Source organism: Dermacentor albipictus, chromosome 10 (assembly GCF_038994185.2).
Source record: "Dermacentor albipictus isolate Rhodes 1998 colony chromosome 10, USDA_Dalb.pri_finalv2, whole genome shotgun sequence".
Taxonomy (NCBI): Eukaryota; Metazoa; Arthropoda; class Arachnida; order Ixodida; family Ixodidae; genus Dermacentor; species Dermacentor albipictus.
This window is the reverse complement of record NC_091830.1, coordinates 39,546,827-39,566,332: the sequence shown is the minus strand read 5'-3', so window position 1 is coordinate 39,566,332 and position 19,506 is coordinate 39,546,827. Positions and strand designations below refer to the sequence as shown.

General features: G+C 45.3%; 1 protein-coding gene and 1 long non-coding RNA gene across 7 annotated transcripts in view; one reads left to right on the top strand and one right to left on the bottom strand.

The window, feature by feature from the left end:
* The window catches only part of LOC135907326 (uncharacterized), a 240,408-nt gene that overhangs the window by 40,999 nt on the left and 179,903 nt on the right, over positions 1-19,506 (top strand). The window lies entirely within an intron of this gene.
* The window catches only part of LOC135907323 (uncharacterized), a 175,118-nt gene that overhangs the window by 21,328 nt on the left and 134,284 nt on the right, over positions 1-19,506 (bottom strand). The window contains exon 1 of one of the 5 annotated variants that reach the window (XM_070526491.1): positions 8,556-8,764. The exons of the other annotated variants lie outside the window; for them this stretch is intronic. The gene's annotated coding sequence lies outside the window, so the exon portion shown is untranslated. Of the gene's footprint in view, positions 1-8,555; positions 8,765-19,506 lie in introns of those variants that run through there. 5 annotated transcript variants of the gene reach the window in all.

Here is a 19,506-nt window from a genome sequence, read left to right as displayed (position 1 = left end):
GCTACTCAAGCATGGGTATCCCACATTGGTGCACATGCATTCCACATTGGTGGAAATGCATTATGCCCTAGTCTCCGCAACAACAAATTATTGAATTAATGAAGCCGAGATACAAAGCTCTATGAATCAATAAAGCAATAAAACTGCTATAATGTAGCGACAGTGGTATGGGTCCCGTGGGACCGTGCTGTATAGTTGAGGGTTGAACTAATTGTTTACTTCATTTGTTGTTTATAGCTTCAGCTAAGAAATGAAATCTTGCTTCGCGTTTGCGCATTACAGTTAGCGCACTTTGTTGGTTACCGCTGAGTTCGAGGAAGTAACGCTAACCAGTTACTGCGTAACGTATGGAATACGTTACCCAGCGACTTCGCGTCGCAACACATCATGAGATTGCCGAACGACTGGCCTGCAGATTTACTGTCCGTACCCAGTTCTCTAGTTTCTGCGTGCAACTCTCACACATCTAGACAGGGCGTCTATGTTAGCTTGTATTTCTTTTTGCCCATTTGCGCTAAAGGAGTGAAAGCAGCACAGGAATGTTTTTCCGCTGCTTGACCGCAGACAACCCCAACACGAAAGTTTAATTTTGGTGCAGCTGGTTATGGCTTAATGGAAGACTTGCGCCATCTAAAGTGATAACAATACCCTAGCGAGAAAAAAAAAACAAGACAAGAGGTGGAGCCTGTATAGCGCTCCGGCGTGATATGGGTGTTAGGGTGAAAGCTTAGGCGAGTTGGTCGTCGTTGATGACGGCGGTATTGCGTAGGGCACAAATATCGGGAAAATGCGAGAGAAGAGCAGAGAGCCACGTTTGAGCGATATGACTAACGAGGAAGGTAGGGGTTGCAAGATGGAGGAGGCTGGAGCGCAATGTACTAGCCCTGTAGCGTATTAGGGCAGAGGCGTGGGCGAGTTGGTTGTAGTTGGTCACGCTGATATTCTTTACCGCGCGTATGTCGGAGAAAGCACAGAGAAGAGCAAAGAGCGCTCTTTGCTATTATCTGTCCTTTTTCCTACATTATCGCGCTACGCAATACCGTTGATGTGATACGGGTCTCGTGAATTCTATAGAGAGTCTGTTCCAAAGGGTCATGTCGTCTTATACAGATTGATCATAGTAGGAAGTGACTGAGGCGTTCGTGGATCTCACGTCCTAGCATAGTCGGCCCCAAAGGCTTGAATCTCTATGAGCCACTCTTGACGTGCACTTACGGTAAGACTTCCGTTTTTTTTTTCTGAATGTGCGTCAAATGTATATTGAAACACAACACCGCCAAAATCATTCGTGCGCAAGCCCAGCAAGCGTTAGAGTAGGGTATGACGCGTGATAGACCAGATGCTCGCATCGAACGACACATCCATACTGTAATTGTAGGAGGGAGGGAGGAAAGTTATATTCGAGCATGCCTTAAGTACGATTCATTTCCTTCGTGCATTGTGTGGCGGTGCTCATAGTTGTCCACGATGCGGAGTATCAAAGTGGACTTTGAATATTGCAAGGAACTGAAGTTAGCTTGAACGCTTTCTTGTTCTTTCATCTTTTTTGGAATTAGCAGTCGTATGGTTTCCTCTTGCATTCTACACAAGGGAATACAGCGTTACTTCCCCCCTCACTTGCTTATTTTGTGGATTACGGTGTCGTTTCCACTTTTTCTCGGAAAGGTACGCCCAATTTCCACGTTTACATCCATGCTTTCTTTTCTCTTCATTCCTTTTCTTTCTGCCTTAACGTTTTTCAGTTTCTTGAGTATGGTGCTGGCTTCCATAATTGTTCTCTCGATGTTTCCTTTTTTCACTCTTGCTTCATCGTTGCTTGCTCTTTCTATTCTGTATTTTTGTCCATAGTTTTCGCTTTGGGTACTGATGGATATCTTATTCGCTCTTTGTTTTTCGTTCCCTTCCTTACAAATTCCTTGGTTTTTTATTTCTACTTATACGGCGTTCTACATTCTTTTCCCGCTTCCTCAAACCTGACACGTCGTATGGTTCTCTGTGAATGCTGGTTTCGAGCCATTCGCCGAGCTTTAGAAATTGTAGCACGTGCCTCAAGATCAATGGGCACGCTTCGCTGCTCGCCAGCGTATTGATCTTGTTAGCTCCAATATATGAAAGGCTCGAAATTCGCAAGCGTAGCAAGCGATAGGAAATTGCATTCTTTTCACCGATCCACGTGAATGGCCCTAATGGGAATCTCCGGCTAGAATTACAAGTGCCTTTGGGAAGATCCGGAAGGGCAGCACGTCAACGTGATTGAGTGTACATCCAAGGCAATGGCACTTCCCAGCCATATTCTTAACGAGTTAGGCTAGTCAATCTCTTAAAATAGCCTACAAAAATACAGAAATAGCCTACAAAGAAAAAAACGGGGCGAAGTACACGTTGTTAATGCCTCGGATCCGCTTCTTCGTTTTAGGCGGCGTTATTTCAGAGTAATTTAATCTGTGCAATATGCACTGTTGGGAAATACCGTTCGAAAATATTTCCCGTTCACTAAGTTAAAGAGTTATTTACTTTGTTTTTCATTGACTCCCATTTGACTTCATGCGCCACTGTCAGATAAAAACTGTTAACTGTGCAGACCAGAGAAATGCGGCATTATTGGAAGCATCCAAAACTTGTTTCACGGGTTGCAACTTTTGCATAATGCGTCTCCAGGAACATTTCACCTGCGTTCTCTCCACTTATGTACGACATAGTACATAAGAGGAACGATGAGGTCCTATAGTTATGCCACATTACATGGATATTGTAACTGTTATTTGATATAACTCGCGTGCATTTGGTTTCATTTATTGCAATGGAGCAACCAGCACTTCCCGAAATATACATTTGCTTTACACAAACCGGGTGTCTCAGGTTCCTATTTAGAGGGTCCGTATGTGCATGCAGAATTTCGCGTTGAATGCTCTCTTATTTAGCACGTTTTCTTATTTAACGAGTGAGATGAAAGGAAATAGACAGGTGCGCATTAGTGAACGCTTTACCTGTATTTACAGAAGAAAGTAAGAAAACGGCAGCGATAATGACATTTTTCAGGCCCAGCCAAGTGAAAGGGATTTAGCTGTTTAACAGACCCAATGTCCAGTGGGGATACCTATTCTCACCTTTCTTCTCGTGACAGCCGCTATTGAGCTATGCCGTTGCAGAAACTGCAAATTTTTCAACCACATCGCATATAGCAGGACTTGTCCAAAAGTTCGGGACAAAAAAAAATATCCCGATTGGCTATATAACCGTGTGACAGATATTTTCCCTATATTCGGACCTAGCCAGACTAGAAGTCTAGTTTCCCCCGAATACCCAAATCTGTTTCTGAGCTAACTTCGCCCCTTACTCAAAAGCTCTATTGCCGTTACTCTGGCGTTATGAACATGCATAGACGTTGTCAAGTGCCTGTAGTACTGCGTCAGGGCGGGAAAGACGACTATCCTTCTTTAGCCAATATAACAACGCGTTTCTAAATAACTTATTCGGAGGTTACAAAGAAGGCGCCAAGTAAAACAACAGATGAAGGAAGAAGACACGAGACAACCACGTAGGCGCCAACCACGGTGGCGCCTTATTTAGCGTCTTCTTTGTAATCATGTATTACCAACTCGCCCACCAGCACGTGCTCAGTGACTTCATCCGCAGTGAAATATACTGATATACTGAAAGAAAGGAAAGGAAATTAAGGAGGTAAGCCAGAGATGTACCCCGTTTGCTACCTTTAGTGGACGAATGGCAAATTAAAGTAAGATAACTCTTATTTAGAAACAGGACATGTCTCGTTTATGGTGAGGAAGTGGGTCTGCATATTACAATCTAGCCTCTCGCATGAGCTCCCACTTCATTTCGGTTGAACCGCATGATGCATGAACTTTTTGGAATGACGACGCTTTTTCAGCGTTCATGGGAGTTCACTGCAGGTGTTCAGACCACCTCGAACTCCCAGCACGGGATGATATTATGAACTCGTTTTCTCGGTTTCATCGTACATATTTTGTTTCGTATTCCACAAACTGCTTAGACTGCTCCCGTCAACGAAATGTGAATGTTTACGCTGACTTTCACGTCCACGTGATATGGACTGCCAGTGCGCGTCTCAGTTCCGTTGGTTGCACGCCTCCTAACTGGTAATGACGGTGTGGGGAAAGAAAAGACGCGAGAGCGTCTAATGCACCTCTGCTTTCATTGCCTGTCAAGTTTTCTCTCTCTTTTTGAGATACGCGTATAAGGCGTAAAAGAAAGCCTCACTTCATTCGCGCGAACAGAATGCCTGAAAATCTCAGCTTGTCATCCGCAACGTGCTCCCGGCTCGAGTGCAGACAAGCCCCTCCACCCCCTCGCCTTCTCGACCCTTCTCAACAACAACAAAAAAAAAAGTAGTAATGAACACGTTGAAGGTTGACGCACCGAGTGGGCGATATGAATTCTCGCTCGAGGAGAAGCGCGACAGCTTTTACTTGTCTCCGCGATATTGCTTGCAATTCGGAGTTCAGTCTAGTTTACGCCCTTTCATTTTTCCATCGCGCGCATCGCATGCAAGCGTGACACCTGGTGAGATGGAGGCGCGTTCTTTGCGTATACGTACGATCAGCTTTTCGCGTCGCGATCCAGGAATGACAGCTCCCCGAGAGCGGCGCTTTTCTTGACTTCTTTTTTTTTTGTTTTCGAAGCATCTGGTTTAAGCACAAGCTGCGCTTTTGCATGCTGCTCGCTTGTGCAAGCGTGTGTAAAAGTCTATGGAGTCGCGTGTGTGTGCAATTCGCGGCAGCTATAGAGAAGCTCTGGTAGCATGTCGTCGCAATCTGTCACTATGCGGAGAGCGCTCGTTTACTCAGAGATTCACGTGATCCCAGCATCGCGAAGTCTTTAGGGTTAGTAAATCAAGGAGGGTCCCCGACGGCCAACTAGTTGCGCCAGCAAACTGCCACCTCCTCTCCTTCCCAAGCCACCCTCTACCGCCATAGGCCGAAAGAAGAACTTCGGAAACTGCTTGGGCTGTGTGAAAGGTCGTGCGACAACTCATCGAAAAAAGAAAATGATTTAGAAAGGCAAGGCATCGGCGACAGGGAACTTTCACGAATTCTTACAGTGGTGCCGAATACTCATTCTCCTAATGTTTTTCCATCAGCATATACGGTGGGACTTTGTACTGTCGTCACGAATATCTGACATTAATTTTTTCTTGTAGTCTCCTTCAGCACGAGTGTCGGGGAAGAGCGAAACGAAGAAACGAGAAAGATTGTCGGCTATTTCAGCTACACTACTGCGGCATCAGCTTGAATGGACCTTCCACCTTGACTTGTTCGCATTGCGGCAAGCAATGCAGTGCTCATTGCCTCATTCCAAACGCCGCAGGGAAATATCCGCGAGAAAATAGACGCATGCGCAAACGCTTTAACTGGTGGTGGGAGGATTCGCACGCGAGCGAATCAGTAGGGTGGCTGTCCTCATTTATGTAACGCAAAGTGCACTATCATGAGACTGAATCATTACTGAAGCCTTGAAACTGCGCTTATCAGTGTGTGTTGTTCAAGGGTATCTTCTTTAACGAACAATTTCTGATGAGTGTACATGTCATCAAGTTCTCTTTTTTTTTGGGGGGGGGGGTGTAGGGGGGTTGGCGAGGACGTGACAATGATTGCTCTCAGTCACGTTCATAATACCAAGTATTCTTAATTGCCAAATCTTACGAAGTGTCCAGTGGCTGTGCTTCCTCAAATCGGGTGTATCGGACGATCGCCAGAAAAGTGTAAAACGTAACGGCAGATACGATAAGCTCCTTATAAGTTACGCAGGCATCAAGTTTACTGCGAAAATGTAACAAAGCCGACACGGAGAAAGCACGGACATAACGACGTCGAAAAAACGTGCACACGGAGTTTCCCAACTGGTGAGCGAAACGAGCCCGTGCTAGTGAAAGATTTAGGCTCCCTGAGTTACACAACAAGGCGCCCTCGTCTTAGAACACGTGTGTCTCGGTGCTGGCTACCTCAAACTTGTCTAGTTGCGTGCACACTTGCGAAAGGTGCGCGCCGTCCGGAACTCCAACATCTTTGAGTACCAAACTTACGGAATTCCCCGCGCCACTGACCACTGACCTTTATGTCCGTGCAGTTACTCAGTCGTGTTTCTCTCTCGTTGTCCCCCCAAAAAATAGCGCAGCAGCTATTGTTCTAGGAAGACGACATTGCTAAATGGGGCTAGTTATTTTGTGCCCACCACGGTGAATCACGCAGGCACGAAACGAAAGGGCACGTGTGTTGCTCCTTCGCTTCGTGGTCTGCGCAGTTGAAGTTCGTTGAAAGAACAGTTGACTCTCGAGGGCCAACGCAACGACAGAACGCTCGTGCACATGTACGCATCTGCCTTTCTCAGTGGAATTACGCGTGTCCCGTTGAGTGCCTTTTGTGGCAGCGTCCGCAACTGGCGGACCTGCGGTGACGTATACGTAGTTAGCATTTCGTACGGCCCCGACCAATCCCGGGATGAATGCACGACGTGCCACGGCGTCGGCGCTGCATCGTTCGCCACCGCGAAGGCGTTCATAATTCAGCCGCGCACGCTCGCCGGCACGAGGCAACGCGTCCATGTCCGGCGTCGTGGAGGAGGGATGTCGTCCTCGGCGGCCGAGCGGGTCTCGGCGGCTGCCCTACTCCTGTCTCCTGCCATCGGCCCAGCGCTCGTCCACCACTCAGCGTATTTCTATAGCTTTTCTTTCGCCCCGTTTCGCCGAATGCTAAATATCACATCCCCCCCCCCCCGTCTTCCTCGCTATGCCTCGCTCTCTCCCGCACGCGTCTCTACGCCCGGTATTATCCGGCCCGAATTTTCCCTAAATATGCAGCGTTTGTGACGGCTCACTGCTTCTGATGTATTCGTCGGGGGGGCCAATGTTTCGTTAATGGCGCCCTAACGATGGACATCGTCCGTCGTCGTTGGCCCCACGCAAACGCCAACTATAAACGGAGAGGACTAAAATAAATAGAGGGTTTTGCAGGATGTGTGTACATTCTTCGAAGCTCTCCATTTGAAGGGATCATGGAACGTTCGTAAAAGGGCCGTTGCCTTACATGTGGAGGACCTTCAGGCTGACAATTTTGCCGGCCTCCTCTCGGGCGACATGGCCAGAGCTTCAGCCAGCCTTTGCATTAGCCGGTTTGTTTTATTGATATTCGGCCCAGATAGCTAAAATAGAGGCGCGCTGAGTAAAAAATAAAAATGAAAAGGTTTATGGTCGGAGAAAAGCATTGACCGTAAAAGGAAACATATTAAAAAAAAAAGCCTATTTCGAGCAATTGGACTGAATTATATATGATGTAATGTCAATAATTGATCTGTTTTTGCTCCTCAGAGTTAGTAAACACCAAGGTAAAAAGAAAGGAAACTGTTACACGACTAAAACAACGCGGTATTTTCATACACCCAAATTCATCAAGGTACTAAGCATACGAGCTCTTTGTATGTTCTTTTGTCAATCATAGTCATAATCTCGTTGCTGTGAGGCTCCGTAATGCTGTTTTTGCGGTAATATACGGCCTTCTTTTTTGATGGTTATGTTTCGCGCGATTTTTTACCTGATTTATAAGTGATATGGATCGGGCCTGAAATCGTAATGACACTGCCCGACCGGACTCGGTTTGCGCAAATCCATTAGTGGTGGGCCAAAAAAGCAATGCCGGGCCCGGTCGAAGCAACACCATAAACATTTGACATTACCATAAACATTTGACAACACCATAAACATAAACCATTTGACAAACGACTCATAAATGGCACCTTTTCGGTGCGTGACCCCACTACGTTTCGCTCTAGCTGAAGCAATGCGTCAAAGCATCTATGAAACGAAGGGCAAAATCGGAGTTCCGCCGAGCCCAAGGAGTTCATGATGAATGCACAGTAATAATGTCCCTGACTTTTTAGCCCATCGAAGCAACTCCAGGATGTCGGTGTGGAAGAAACAGTTAGCCAAAGAAAAACGTTCTCTTCATGCCAGGGAGATAGCTGTTAATAAGCGTATAGAGCTACCTACATGGGCGTTGCGTACAACTCTTCCTCTGAAGTACGCAAACGCACACTTTCAAGGCGTACAGACGCACTGTGTACAAGCGGAATCACTAGACATCGGGATAGTAGATTACAGTAGCAAGTCTGGTACAGAAAATCTGGAAAGCCTCGTGACCTGGTGCTTCTCAAGCGTCTGCACAGCTTTTAGCACTTGGGACAGTTTCAGTAGTGGAAGAATTAAAAGCGACTCAACTAATTCTACTCAACAGCAACAGCTGGAGATGATGAACGTGCTGTTTGACTCAGGGTGTTTACACTACAAGCGACATTATTGCCTGAAGCGTGCACTAACAGACTTGCAACTTAATTCATTCAAATGCGGCAGCCCACAAAGCAGTTCTTCCTAGCTCAGTATCACAGTGTCTAAACTTGAATATTGTCGTGACATTGTCATATAGTTTCAACCGCCCCTAAATATGCAGGATTGTTCCTTTCGAATCGTACAAAAAAAGCCTCGAGCCTTGATTCAACCCTTCTGAAAAGAAAAAAAAAACGTTTACCTTGCACTAGGGGCTGGCACAGGCTCGTAGAACATTTCTCCTGGCGATCGCGGCTACTGCTACACAATGGCGGACAACGGCCAGCTTCAAACAACGGAAACGATGCCCATTACACTTGTTCTTTATATTGAGTGCCATTGGCCTGCGTGGAAGGCAACGTTCAAGCGGAGAAGAGCGTTTGCTGCCGCGATGAGGTCGCAGGGAGACGACATGCTTGAATCATCAGGCGCGAAACAGGATATGATATAGAGCTTCAACTGAACGCCAACGTCCACTTGAATTGTCAGAAATTTGACGATCGTTCTAGGGTATTTAAATAAGAGTTTGCAACACTACAGCGTCAGTGAATCAAGCTTCTCTCAGAGGCATCATGTCTAGTTGGTTAGTTGTTCGGAGTGGGAAAAAGGGGAAGAATGAGCGCGCACGCTATGTGTGTTTATATATATATATATATATATATATATATATATATATATATATGTATTGTATGGAACGTAACAAATATGAAGCTTTTGGTCCAATCGTGACCCGACAAACCTTGCGCACTCGTAGCGCCTTCCTTACTCAAATCTAACAGGCCTGCTCAAGCAAAACCACTGACAGACCCACGCACCACGTATTTCATTTACATCTTTTCTTTTTTCTTTTCTTTTTCACTAAAAAAAAATCTGAGCGTTCTTTTCGTGGGTCCTACCAAAGTTAGAGCTAGTGCACCCGCTCGTTCGCTCCTGACGAGTCTGCTCATTCTTCCTTGCGTAGCGCTCCACGATAATGGAGCGGCGCAGGCGCACAAAGGGCGCCCATCACGTGGTAATCATTCACAGTGTGCGAGCCGCGCACTGCAACTTTCCCGCACGCGCTTATGCGGGACGCCTCTTGAGACAGATGAGTCCGCGCGCAGCAATTTACAATTGGGCAGAGGCGAGTATTTTCGTTCTTGTAATGCACCCAACTACTGCGGACGCTTCCTCACAGTTTTCATGCCCCGGATGACCTTTTCTGGCTCACATGGTCACGCACGTTTTCCAAGGTGGTAATTCGCAGAAATGCATGCATGCAGGGTCGTTCTTGAGCACCTTCTTTTGCGGATTCCGCAGCGGAATATAGAAACTTGACATGCAACGCGAGAGCCATTTGGTTAATGTACTATCAAATTATTTGTACGCCAGTTGAGGTGAGGTTTGACAGAAAATAAAAAAGCTGGCTTATAGGTTTGGAACGATAATCTTCAACTGAAATCCGAGTTACATCAAGCACTTTCTTACATAAATTTCAATAAATCTTGTACTCAAGTATCGATGCCCTTCTTGTACGACCAGGCTTTATGGGGTTGTTACCATATATTCCATTTGATTATTTGATTGTCGTCATGACGAAGGTATGATGATGAAGCTGGAGTAGCGATGAGGGAACGACCGCGAAGGCAACACCATGGCGGTGTGACACCGTATGCATGACGACTGTATGACGACGATGGCGTAAGGAGGACGGCATGGCGAGAGTCGGATCGCTAAGTTGGAGCGACCACGATGGAACGAACATGACGACATCGCGACCATGAGCGTGCCATACCTCGTGGTCTAAGCTGGTAGTCAACTTGGCTCACGGGGTCGGCGTAAGAGGATAGATAGATAGATAGATAGATAGATAGATAGATAGATAGATAGATAGATAGATAGATAGATAGATAGATAGATAGATAGATAGATAGATAGATAGATAGATAGATAGATAGATAGATAGATAGATAGATAGATAGATAGATAGATAGATAGATAGATAGATAGATAGATATAAGGCTGAAGTTGGCAAATAATGCTAATGGCAATAGCAAGCAGAAAGCACCGCAATGCTGTGCGCACAGGTGCCCCACCGAACTATTCAGTTGGTGATAGGCCGTGGCGCACTACAGCACTTAACTCAAAGTGTGCATAGAATGTCCGAGTCGATAATATGGATGTGCGGAGCGCCTACTGCTGCAGCAAAGCTACTCGTTCCATCGTATTGCTTATTCAATGCTGCAAGTTATCACTCGACTGAATTTCGGTCTTGTACCTTGGGACGTTATTTTTGATATGGTTGGACTATTCGCAACTCAGTATCCTTGAGCAACTGCTCACGTTTTCAGTTTAGGAATTCTGCACTGATTTATAAAGAAGCGGTTCCCGCTACTGCTTCGGTCTCAGGCGGAAACTGCCTTGGGGGCAATGTTTATAAAGAAAGCGTTTCAAGGTATTGTAAAAGTATTTCTCATCTTTTTTTCTTACATTTTACTCTATGGCGTACTTTCCTGAAAGAATACCTAAGGCTTTCAGCCTCATTACGTTGCAAGAAAGTAGTCGTGTGGATTCTTCTGGAAGGCATGTGGACGGCTGTAACTACGCGCACTGGACTTCCGGGTTTATAGGCTGGTGAATGATCCGACCCAGAAAAGAAGCCTTTAAGGAAGCGCTAAATAGCCTCTTCCTTGATGGAGGCTCTTTGAGGCCTTCGGGTGGCTACACAGTCTGAATACTTTTAGTTGTCTTTTTGGAACATTTGCCCATAAAAGTGGAAAGAAAAGGCAAGAAAAAGAACCACCAGCAGAAAACCAAAATAAAAGACTGCTCCGCACAAAAAACAGAACAAAATAGGCAGGAAATGACAAATTCACCAAAATGACTATGAAAAAGTGCAGGCGGCAGAATAGCTTTTTTTTATATTGCAGAATATGCTGTGCAAGAAATCTGCCCTTTATATTCTGCTTCATTTTCTGCCTGCTCAGGCATTCGTTACAAGGTTCTGCAAGGGCATCGGCTTCTTAATTTCCGTAGTTTCGAATCCGTGACGTCATTAGATTGTTGAGAATGCCGCAGCGAAGAAATCTGTAAATAAACACTACAAGTGGAAGAAAGACTATTACATACGGTTGCATTCTGGCAGCATAAGTTTCTTGCACATCCGCATGCTGTGAATGAATTGACTTGCAGAATTGTTACAAAAGTTAATAATTAAGTGCTTGCACTGGAAAGCTGATCTTTTTTAATCTCCCTTGCGTAATCGTCTAGAATATTTCTTTTTTCAATTACTTTTATGCAAACAACTCCATAGGTACCTTGGTCGGATGAGTGAGTCAGTACGTCCCGCGGAAAGTCAAATATAGTAATTGATACAGTATTGCAACCTATGCGTCATATAAATGAGGATGAAAACCTACGTTAAATAAAGACGGTTGATTCAAGGTAAATATTTGAAGAATTCCTCATCAGCCACCTTCATTTAGTTAGCTTCGGTGCAGACGCAGCTATTTCGTGCTTACGTCATATTCAGCCACTTCGTGTGTGTAGTAAAGATGAAAACACGAGTACATCGGTCACATTTCATCACAATGCGCGAATTGGACTAAACGCCACTGTCGTACTCATTACAACTGTTCTCACCCTTCCACCTCTTCGTAATTTCTCTACATAGGTATGAAACTCAAGAGAATGCCTGTACAGTGTTACAGGCTTTCTCTGTCAATCTGCATTGTGGTAATACTGCCTGGGTCAGTTCCATTGAATATAAGAACGTTGCCTTGCTTACACGTGGCAGTCTTACTTGCCACAGCGCCTAGGCTTTCTTCAATCGGGATTTCACAATGACATGAGACCAACTTCCAGAGCCGAAATCAGGCATTTGCTTTTTTACTTTCAGAGGGTCCCATATATATATATGCACAAAAATGCTGATATCTTTCGTACCATGTGTTTCCGAGTGAAAATGTTTCATACCTAACTTCCATCTTGCACTGCTTGATCCACGGATGATGTACAAGAATCTTTCTAACTCAAACAAGGTAGTCTTCGCAGGATTTCAGCTCACTCTTGGATCAGCCGCTTTCTTAACTAACCACCAAGAAAGCTTTCCGCTAAATGATTTCAGGAGCCCTGAACTATCCCGAAGAGAAATCCGGGGTACTTCGCGCTCTTACATCGCAATGGTGTTAGCGGCCGCCAGCTAAGCGGATTAGCGTGCGGTATTGTGGCCGCGATCACAGCACATTCGGCGTGAAACTATAGGACTGTTGCTTATTAATGGGCGCGATAAATGTGGACATGTACCTACGGATTTAAAAATTATTGAAGTGGCGAAACGCGTAGCTTGACTATAGTGGGTGGGTATATAGTAAATATTCAAAAACTAAATGTTTTACATGTCGAAACCTAAATTTGATTATCAGGCCCGCTGTAGTGGGATACTTCGGATCATATTTGGCGACTTGGAGTTCCTTTACGGGCAGCTAAGTGCTCTCCTTTTCGCATTCGAATATGCGGAGAACGAAAAATTTTACAATATACGCTAACCTGACAGTTTGTTGTGCGAGGTTACATATAATAAATGCTAGAGTATTGCAGGCCAGAGTCATAGATATGAATATGAGGCACACTCTAGTGGCGCACTCCGGAATAAGTTTTGACCATCTCTTGTTCTTTAACGCGCGCCAAATGGGTGGTCTTGTCTTCTTCCGGCGTCGGCCCTGCTACGGCTTGCACTGGGAAATCCAACGGTGAACAGCCACGGTATAGGACGGACGCTGTGGTCCACACCCCAAAAAAACTTGACCTCGCCCAATTCGGAAACTAAGTTCACCCCCGTTGAAAAACAGCCTGGCCCATTGCCAAAATTTACTTGGCCCATCCCCCAAAATTTTGATGGGCCACCCTCAAAATTGCATTTGCCCAATTCGAGCACATGATCTTGTGAAAAGTCTCGCGCATAAGAGTCCTACTGCTTTCGCATTCAGTGCACGCGATGAGACATAAGTACCTCTGCAACATTTCAGCGGTCACCTACACAAAGTGCTTGTACCAAGCATACGAGACATAGCGCCCGTGTAGCGGTAGAGGAACACTTCGTACCATCAGTGGGAGCGCTGTGTTCCTGCTACATCAGGAATCGTATTAGCAGGAATGCCCACAACAACATTTTTTTTTCTTTGCTTCCGCTTGACGCCCTGTTATTAATATCCTGCCCGAGTTCGAGGGAATCCGGTCGAGACAACCAGATATGAATTGCGCGTCCAATCAGGCGGAAGCGGAAAGCTGGATCATTCCCGTTCATAACGATTCGGACCGTCCCAGCGTACCGATTTCTCGTGGGTCGCCACAGGTGCTGCAACCTCCTGGCTGATATCTATTACACTAAGCAGGAAAAGACACACGGTGTAAGCTAAGTCAGAAAGAAAACCGACATAAATAAAAGAGACAATAGGGGCAGGTTCCATGCGTTATTTGTAAGACAGGCTGATCCGAATTAGTCTACCTGTAGCATGAACGAGCCGATGCAATGGCGCACCTATATACATATATTGTCGTAATGAGCGGTGTTGCCGTTTCCGTGTTGTCAGTGTTGTTATTAATGTTCCCGTGTGATCATTGCTGGTAACGTGACGGTGAAGTCGATAGACAATGCAGCCAAGCATGAAAACCCATTGGGACACCGCACCACGCCTGCAAGTTAAGCGTAATAGATCAATACAACCAGCAAACATAAAGGCAGGCACGACCGAAAAATCTTGCGTTTGAAATGGGTCCAATTCTTGAAATCTTATGTTTAGGAAAATGGCGATTCATACATTGCAACTTTACCTTTCATGCATCCGAGTTGAAAGCAGACCGCCTAGTCGAAACAGCGCATAAATTGGACACATGAAATACAGTCGCACGCCGAGAACCGTCTGCAAATTAATCATCTGACTGCACTTCCGATCTTCGCAAAGACAATAGAGAAATGCGTGTCAGTGTAGTCACCTTCGTTCAATGACAACCTTGAGCCCGCCAAGCCATTTACGAAGAGTATAAATGATTCCACTTTACGTGTAGATAGTGTCTAGCCCACACACACTTTTTTTATTGTCGTACACTAAGCAGTCCCGAAAATATCAATCGCGGCGACATTAGGCGCGATAACGTTCTCAAAGTTGTTTTGTGTTTGCTCGACATTAAGAATAAAGCTTTGCATACTTAGTTGAACATTTACTTCTTTAAACGAAACGGCCAGAAGCGCTGCCAATTAATCGCCACCTGTGAAATAATACGTAATTAAAATTGGAAGGCAGGAAATAGTCCTTTTTGACATATTCAAGGTTCTACAGCAATAGAAGACAGCTGGTGGGATGATAATTACCCACTGCATTACGTTTTCAAAAATGTTTCATCGTTGTTGCCTAGCAGCTGGGTCCTTTACCTTTGGAATTAGAGCCCGCGACAGCACATTTTCAAACTTCAGGTATGCATATAATAAGCCACTCCAGAACCAGATACGAACGACAAAGCGAAACACATGCAGTGCACTAAAAAAGCTTCTTTCCTATTTTTAGACACGATAATATCTCTTTTACAGACATTCAGATTTTATAAGCACGTGTCCAAACGACACCAATACAACACATAACCAAAGAAAAACAAAAGGAAACCAGACTGATAATATCCGAGGCGGCGCAGCGCTAGTTTCTTGGTTTAGAATGTTTTGTATTTGCACAAATGATACATTTGTACAAATAAAGTGCAAATGTTTTCTTTGTACTTTATTTTTGCTCTTTGCCTTGGCGTCCTGGTTGCGTCGGGTCAAATGAACTGAAATAAACACGTAAATAACATCACCACACCTATAAAAAAAGGAAGAATGAAGACAAGTCTCAGTTTTCGGAAGTCCTAGTCTGCAAAGCTACTCATCTCCTGTGTGAGTTGTCCCGTATAGAAGGTGAAAAGGCTGAAATGAAACGGGAGTTATTGAGCCGACCAAAAAGACAAACCTCGAGGAGGAACTTCAGAAACACGTTGGGCTTTCCGAGTCTTCAATATTTTTTCTTTCTTTTTAATAAAGTTCACTGTCAGGGAATCTTCATTTTTGCTTTAATGTGCTTTCCGTGTCCGCAGCTCAATCTCAGAGATCGGTACAACAAGGGTTCAATTTCGACAATCTTGGTATCGACGCTTGACATGCCCTCCTCTGGCGTGTTTCTTGTTCCTTTTTTTCTTTCACTCGATAAAGCTTGAACCACCAAATCTCCTTGCTCAATTCCGTGCAGAATCTATTGGAAAGCCGCTCATAATAACGACACTGGCGCTTGGATGTGACGCGTGTAATCCTGCTGCTGAAGTGCCTTAATCTCTCGAGTATGAGTGAAACCCTCGATTACGAGTGAAATTCCAGGCCAGCATCGCTGCTTCACAGCAACAACAAAAACAAATATGACGATGATGGAAGTTCAGTTGTACTGAATTCGCACATAAGGTTCGAGCTTAATTTTGACAAGCGTTCTTGGGGTGCAGATTGAATTTGGCACACGCGTGAGAAGAGCAGTTTGAAAAGAAATATAAAACATATTCATAACATTCAAAAGCAGTACGCCTAAGAAAGCCGTTGATCATACCACTGTTTACTGCAGTTCCTCCTCTTGAGATGCGGTGGCGCAAACCGAATTCGTAGGGCCTCTAATCTTCGTTTCCTGCACCGAATCGTTTGTACGAAAGGAAGTGCAGCTATGAAAATCGATATTTCAGGACGTATGGTCCAACTGTCGCTGTGATGTCAAAGGGGCCAATATTGCGCTTCCTTAAGCTACAATAGGAAATTGCGACGACTTTGTGGTGCATTTCTTTTTTTTCGGGTAATATGGCAACATTCTTGCAGAACGAATAAACAGACGTGAAAAAGCTCAGCCTGTTCTTGTCGCATGCTTTGGTGACAGCGTTTGTTTGTCAAGGCTTAGTCGTCAGCTGCCCCGTCATCAAAGTGCCACTCCTGTGTAGTATGCAAGGGTACCAGATTTCAGTATAAAAACCAACCGCTTTTCGCAATCCATGAAGTCATATCAATCGGACCACTTGTCTGAAATCCCTGCTCCCTCCCCCTGGTGTCACTCTAAACATCCTACATCTGTAATCAACGTCTACGTCGACATCGTCTCTCAAATTTTGCTCGGTAAGTTATGTTTGACAGTGACGTGGGTTACGAAACGGCGAAAGCTTGAGAACTGGCCAGATAAAACGATCGAAATAACATAAACGGACGTGCAACCGCGGCACGATGACGAAAATGACCCGAAAGTGATAAGGACAGTACGATTAAATCAACAAAAAGTGAACGCAGACTGCCGCAATGCTGATCCATGCTTGAAACGTGGACGTAGGGAAATTAAGTGCACTCGCACTATCGTCTTGCGAAGGAAACACTGCTATGCGAGCAATACCTCCACTTCCCGTTTGACTCTGTCATGCGCCTGACCGTAGACACGTGGATTTCAGGCCTGACTGTAGCTTTGAAAGGCGTTCATCTGATTGCTTACTTCAATAATCAGTAAAGTTTTCCTAATTAAGGAATTGCGCTATTGTGCTATATCTTCAGCACAATACAGAACGGTACTGACTATATCAGGTGCACTGGCCATTAAGTTGGTTATGGCCGTCGACTAGCTTCGTAGTTGACCGAACGCTTTTTCGGCGTGCTGTCTTTTCGTAATAATCGAATGAAGTAAAATTACGTGACATACGAATACACAAAGAAGGAATTTCTAACCAAGCAGCCACACCTCGATGTACTAAACTGCCTGCAGCTTACATCATTCTGAATGGTCAGATTGGAAATAACATGAGACAGCCGTCAATACGAGCTCCGTACGAGTTTTTCGGATCGAAACACTGAATTTCCGTACAGTGCATTTCCGTACAGGCCAGTTATTCCCTGAAACACTATTTTGCAGAGACTGAAAATCTCAACACCAGATGGCGTGCCGAAGCCGCAAGAACAGCAGTCACAGGCGTAAATATAGCGATGCAGTTTGTATAGAGAAGTTTTGAACAAGAAAAAACAAAGATTTTCGAGATGTATACGAAAGTGCTAGAATGGAAAACATGTAGAGTAAATCTGATTAAAGTACGCGGGCTATGTGAGTATCTGTCAACGCCCCGTTTGAAATGGGATGCCAATAAATCATCATCATATATATTACGCATTTATTTCAAATTACTCTTTACTTAAAACTTTGGCGCTGTGTACGTTCTGATTCAGTTTTGAATATGAAGTATAGTGAGATAACAGCAGCTTTATGACAATGATCTTATTGTTTCTTTGAATACCACGCTTCGATAGAAAGGCTGTCAGAATTTTGTATAAACGTCGAGAACATATGTCGGAAAAAATGCGAAAGTTGAAGAAAATCGGCACGCTTGGGGGAACTGAAAGGTTTGACAAGGTTGTGTGTGGCAAGAAGCATCTAGGAGAACGTGGTCGCAGCCTAATTGAAAAAGCCGGACAGGCGTTGTTGACGCCCCCGCAGCTTAGTCAGATTTCTTTCTCGCATTCATTTATGTTTTCCTCATTGGGCCGGCGTTCCAGTAATGTGAAGGTACAAGGGGCGAATTAATGAAAAACGGAATGCTTGCGGCCCACATGCCTGGTTTCTCTTTGGCGACCGTTATAAACGATTCGCTGTCTCTGGCAGCCTGAGGCGGTCGGATGGATGAAAGAGCAAGCGTGTCACCAACTTCTAGTTCAGCTGTCTCGCAATTAATCTGCAGAGTTTGCGACGCGCAGGACCCCTCGAACGCCGCGTTCCCCTTTTGTTTTGCATGACACGAGCCGGCCGTCATTTGCTCATTTCGTCACGCTTATCGTGAACCACTTAGAGCAGAATCTATTATCTACCCGTGCAGAACTCCACGTGCGGAAAGGAACCGGGTTTCCCGCACGCTGTCCCGTATTCGAGATCTTTCGATAGAGTTCACGCAATGCCTTTGTAAAGGAAGCTTTAGTGTGCTGAGCGCGCGGCAATCACGAGAGAGCTGTTATTGCGATAGGAATTATATGTACACTCCAGGCAAATTTTTGCCGTCGGCTTCGCCGTGATATCCAAGGGTGGTAACATGGTTGCCGCGCATGGTATGTTGTATGCGCGAGTGAAAGCGTTCGAAAGTGAGCTGTCGAGCGCGGCTGAATATCACGCGCGCAAGGGAGGATACCGGGGAGGAAGGGCGCCGTTTTCCGTCGCCAGCAAGGCAGCGGGAGCACGGGAGGCACGGGAGGGTGCGTTCTGCTACGGCGGCTGCTGCTTATGGCGCGGCCGTGCGCGACCACACGCGCCTTATTCTGAAAGCGATCTCCTATGCGGACCGAGTCTAGGTACGTCGAGAGCTCATAGCTGCGGGGCGCTGTTCTCGCCTTTCAGACTGTGTTAAAGCCATAGGCAGCACGAAGGTCATTTCGCTCGTTGCAGCTGCCGCGTTTCGTTACTCCAACGTTTTGACAGTGTGTATCCGCGTTCTTAGAGTGCGATGCGTTCTTTTTTGCATTTGCGCGGGTGACACCATGCTTGTTAATGTAGTTAGTAAGCGAATGTTTAAAAGTTTACTTTCCTTACTTCCTTTCCTTCCTTTGCTTACTTTGTATAGGTGCCTACTAATTTGCTATTACATTGCACGTTTCGCCTTTCAAGCAAAAACTGCAACTCTTTTTTTTTGCATCGATAGCATCGATAGTTAGCATCGATAGCTGTTCGGCCCTCAAAAGGCTGTTTCAGTGTAATTTTCACCAATGTACTTTTCGGAGGCAATGCGTATAAACAGTGGGCAGACAATATATTTTACAAAATGTTCACTACCACAAATTCATTGTCATTGAGCTTGAAGAGATCGCCCAACAGCAATATTACCATACTTTAGTTTAATCGTCACGCCATTTACTTTTTCTCCGCTTTCAAATCCCAATAACCGTTTCAGGTTCCGTTAAATGCTACTAGAAACCTCTCTTGGCAGCCTGTATTTGTACGCCTGTGACCCGGCGTGGCATTCATGAACGCCTATTCCTACCCCATCAGCCAGCAGCCCTGCTTGCCACAACTGTGGCTGCGAGGAAAGCATCAAGCACCTCCTCTGTTACTGTCCTCTTCATAATGTGTCACGAACAATGCTCGCGACCTCGCTCGGAAAAC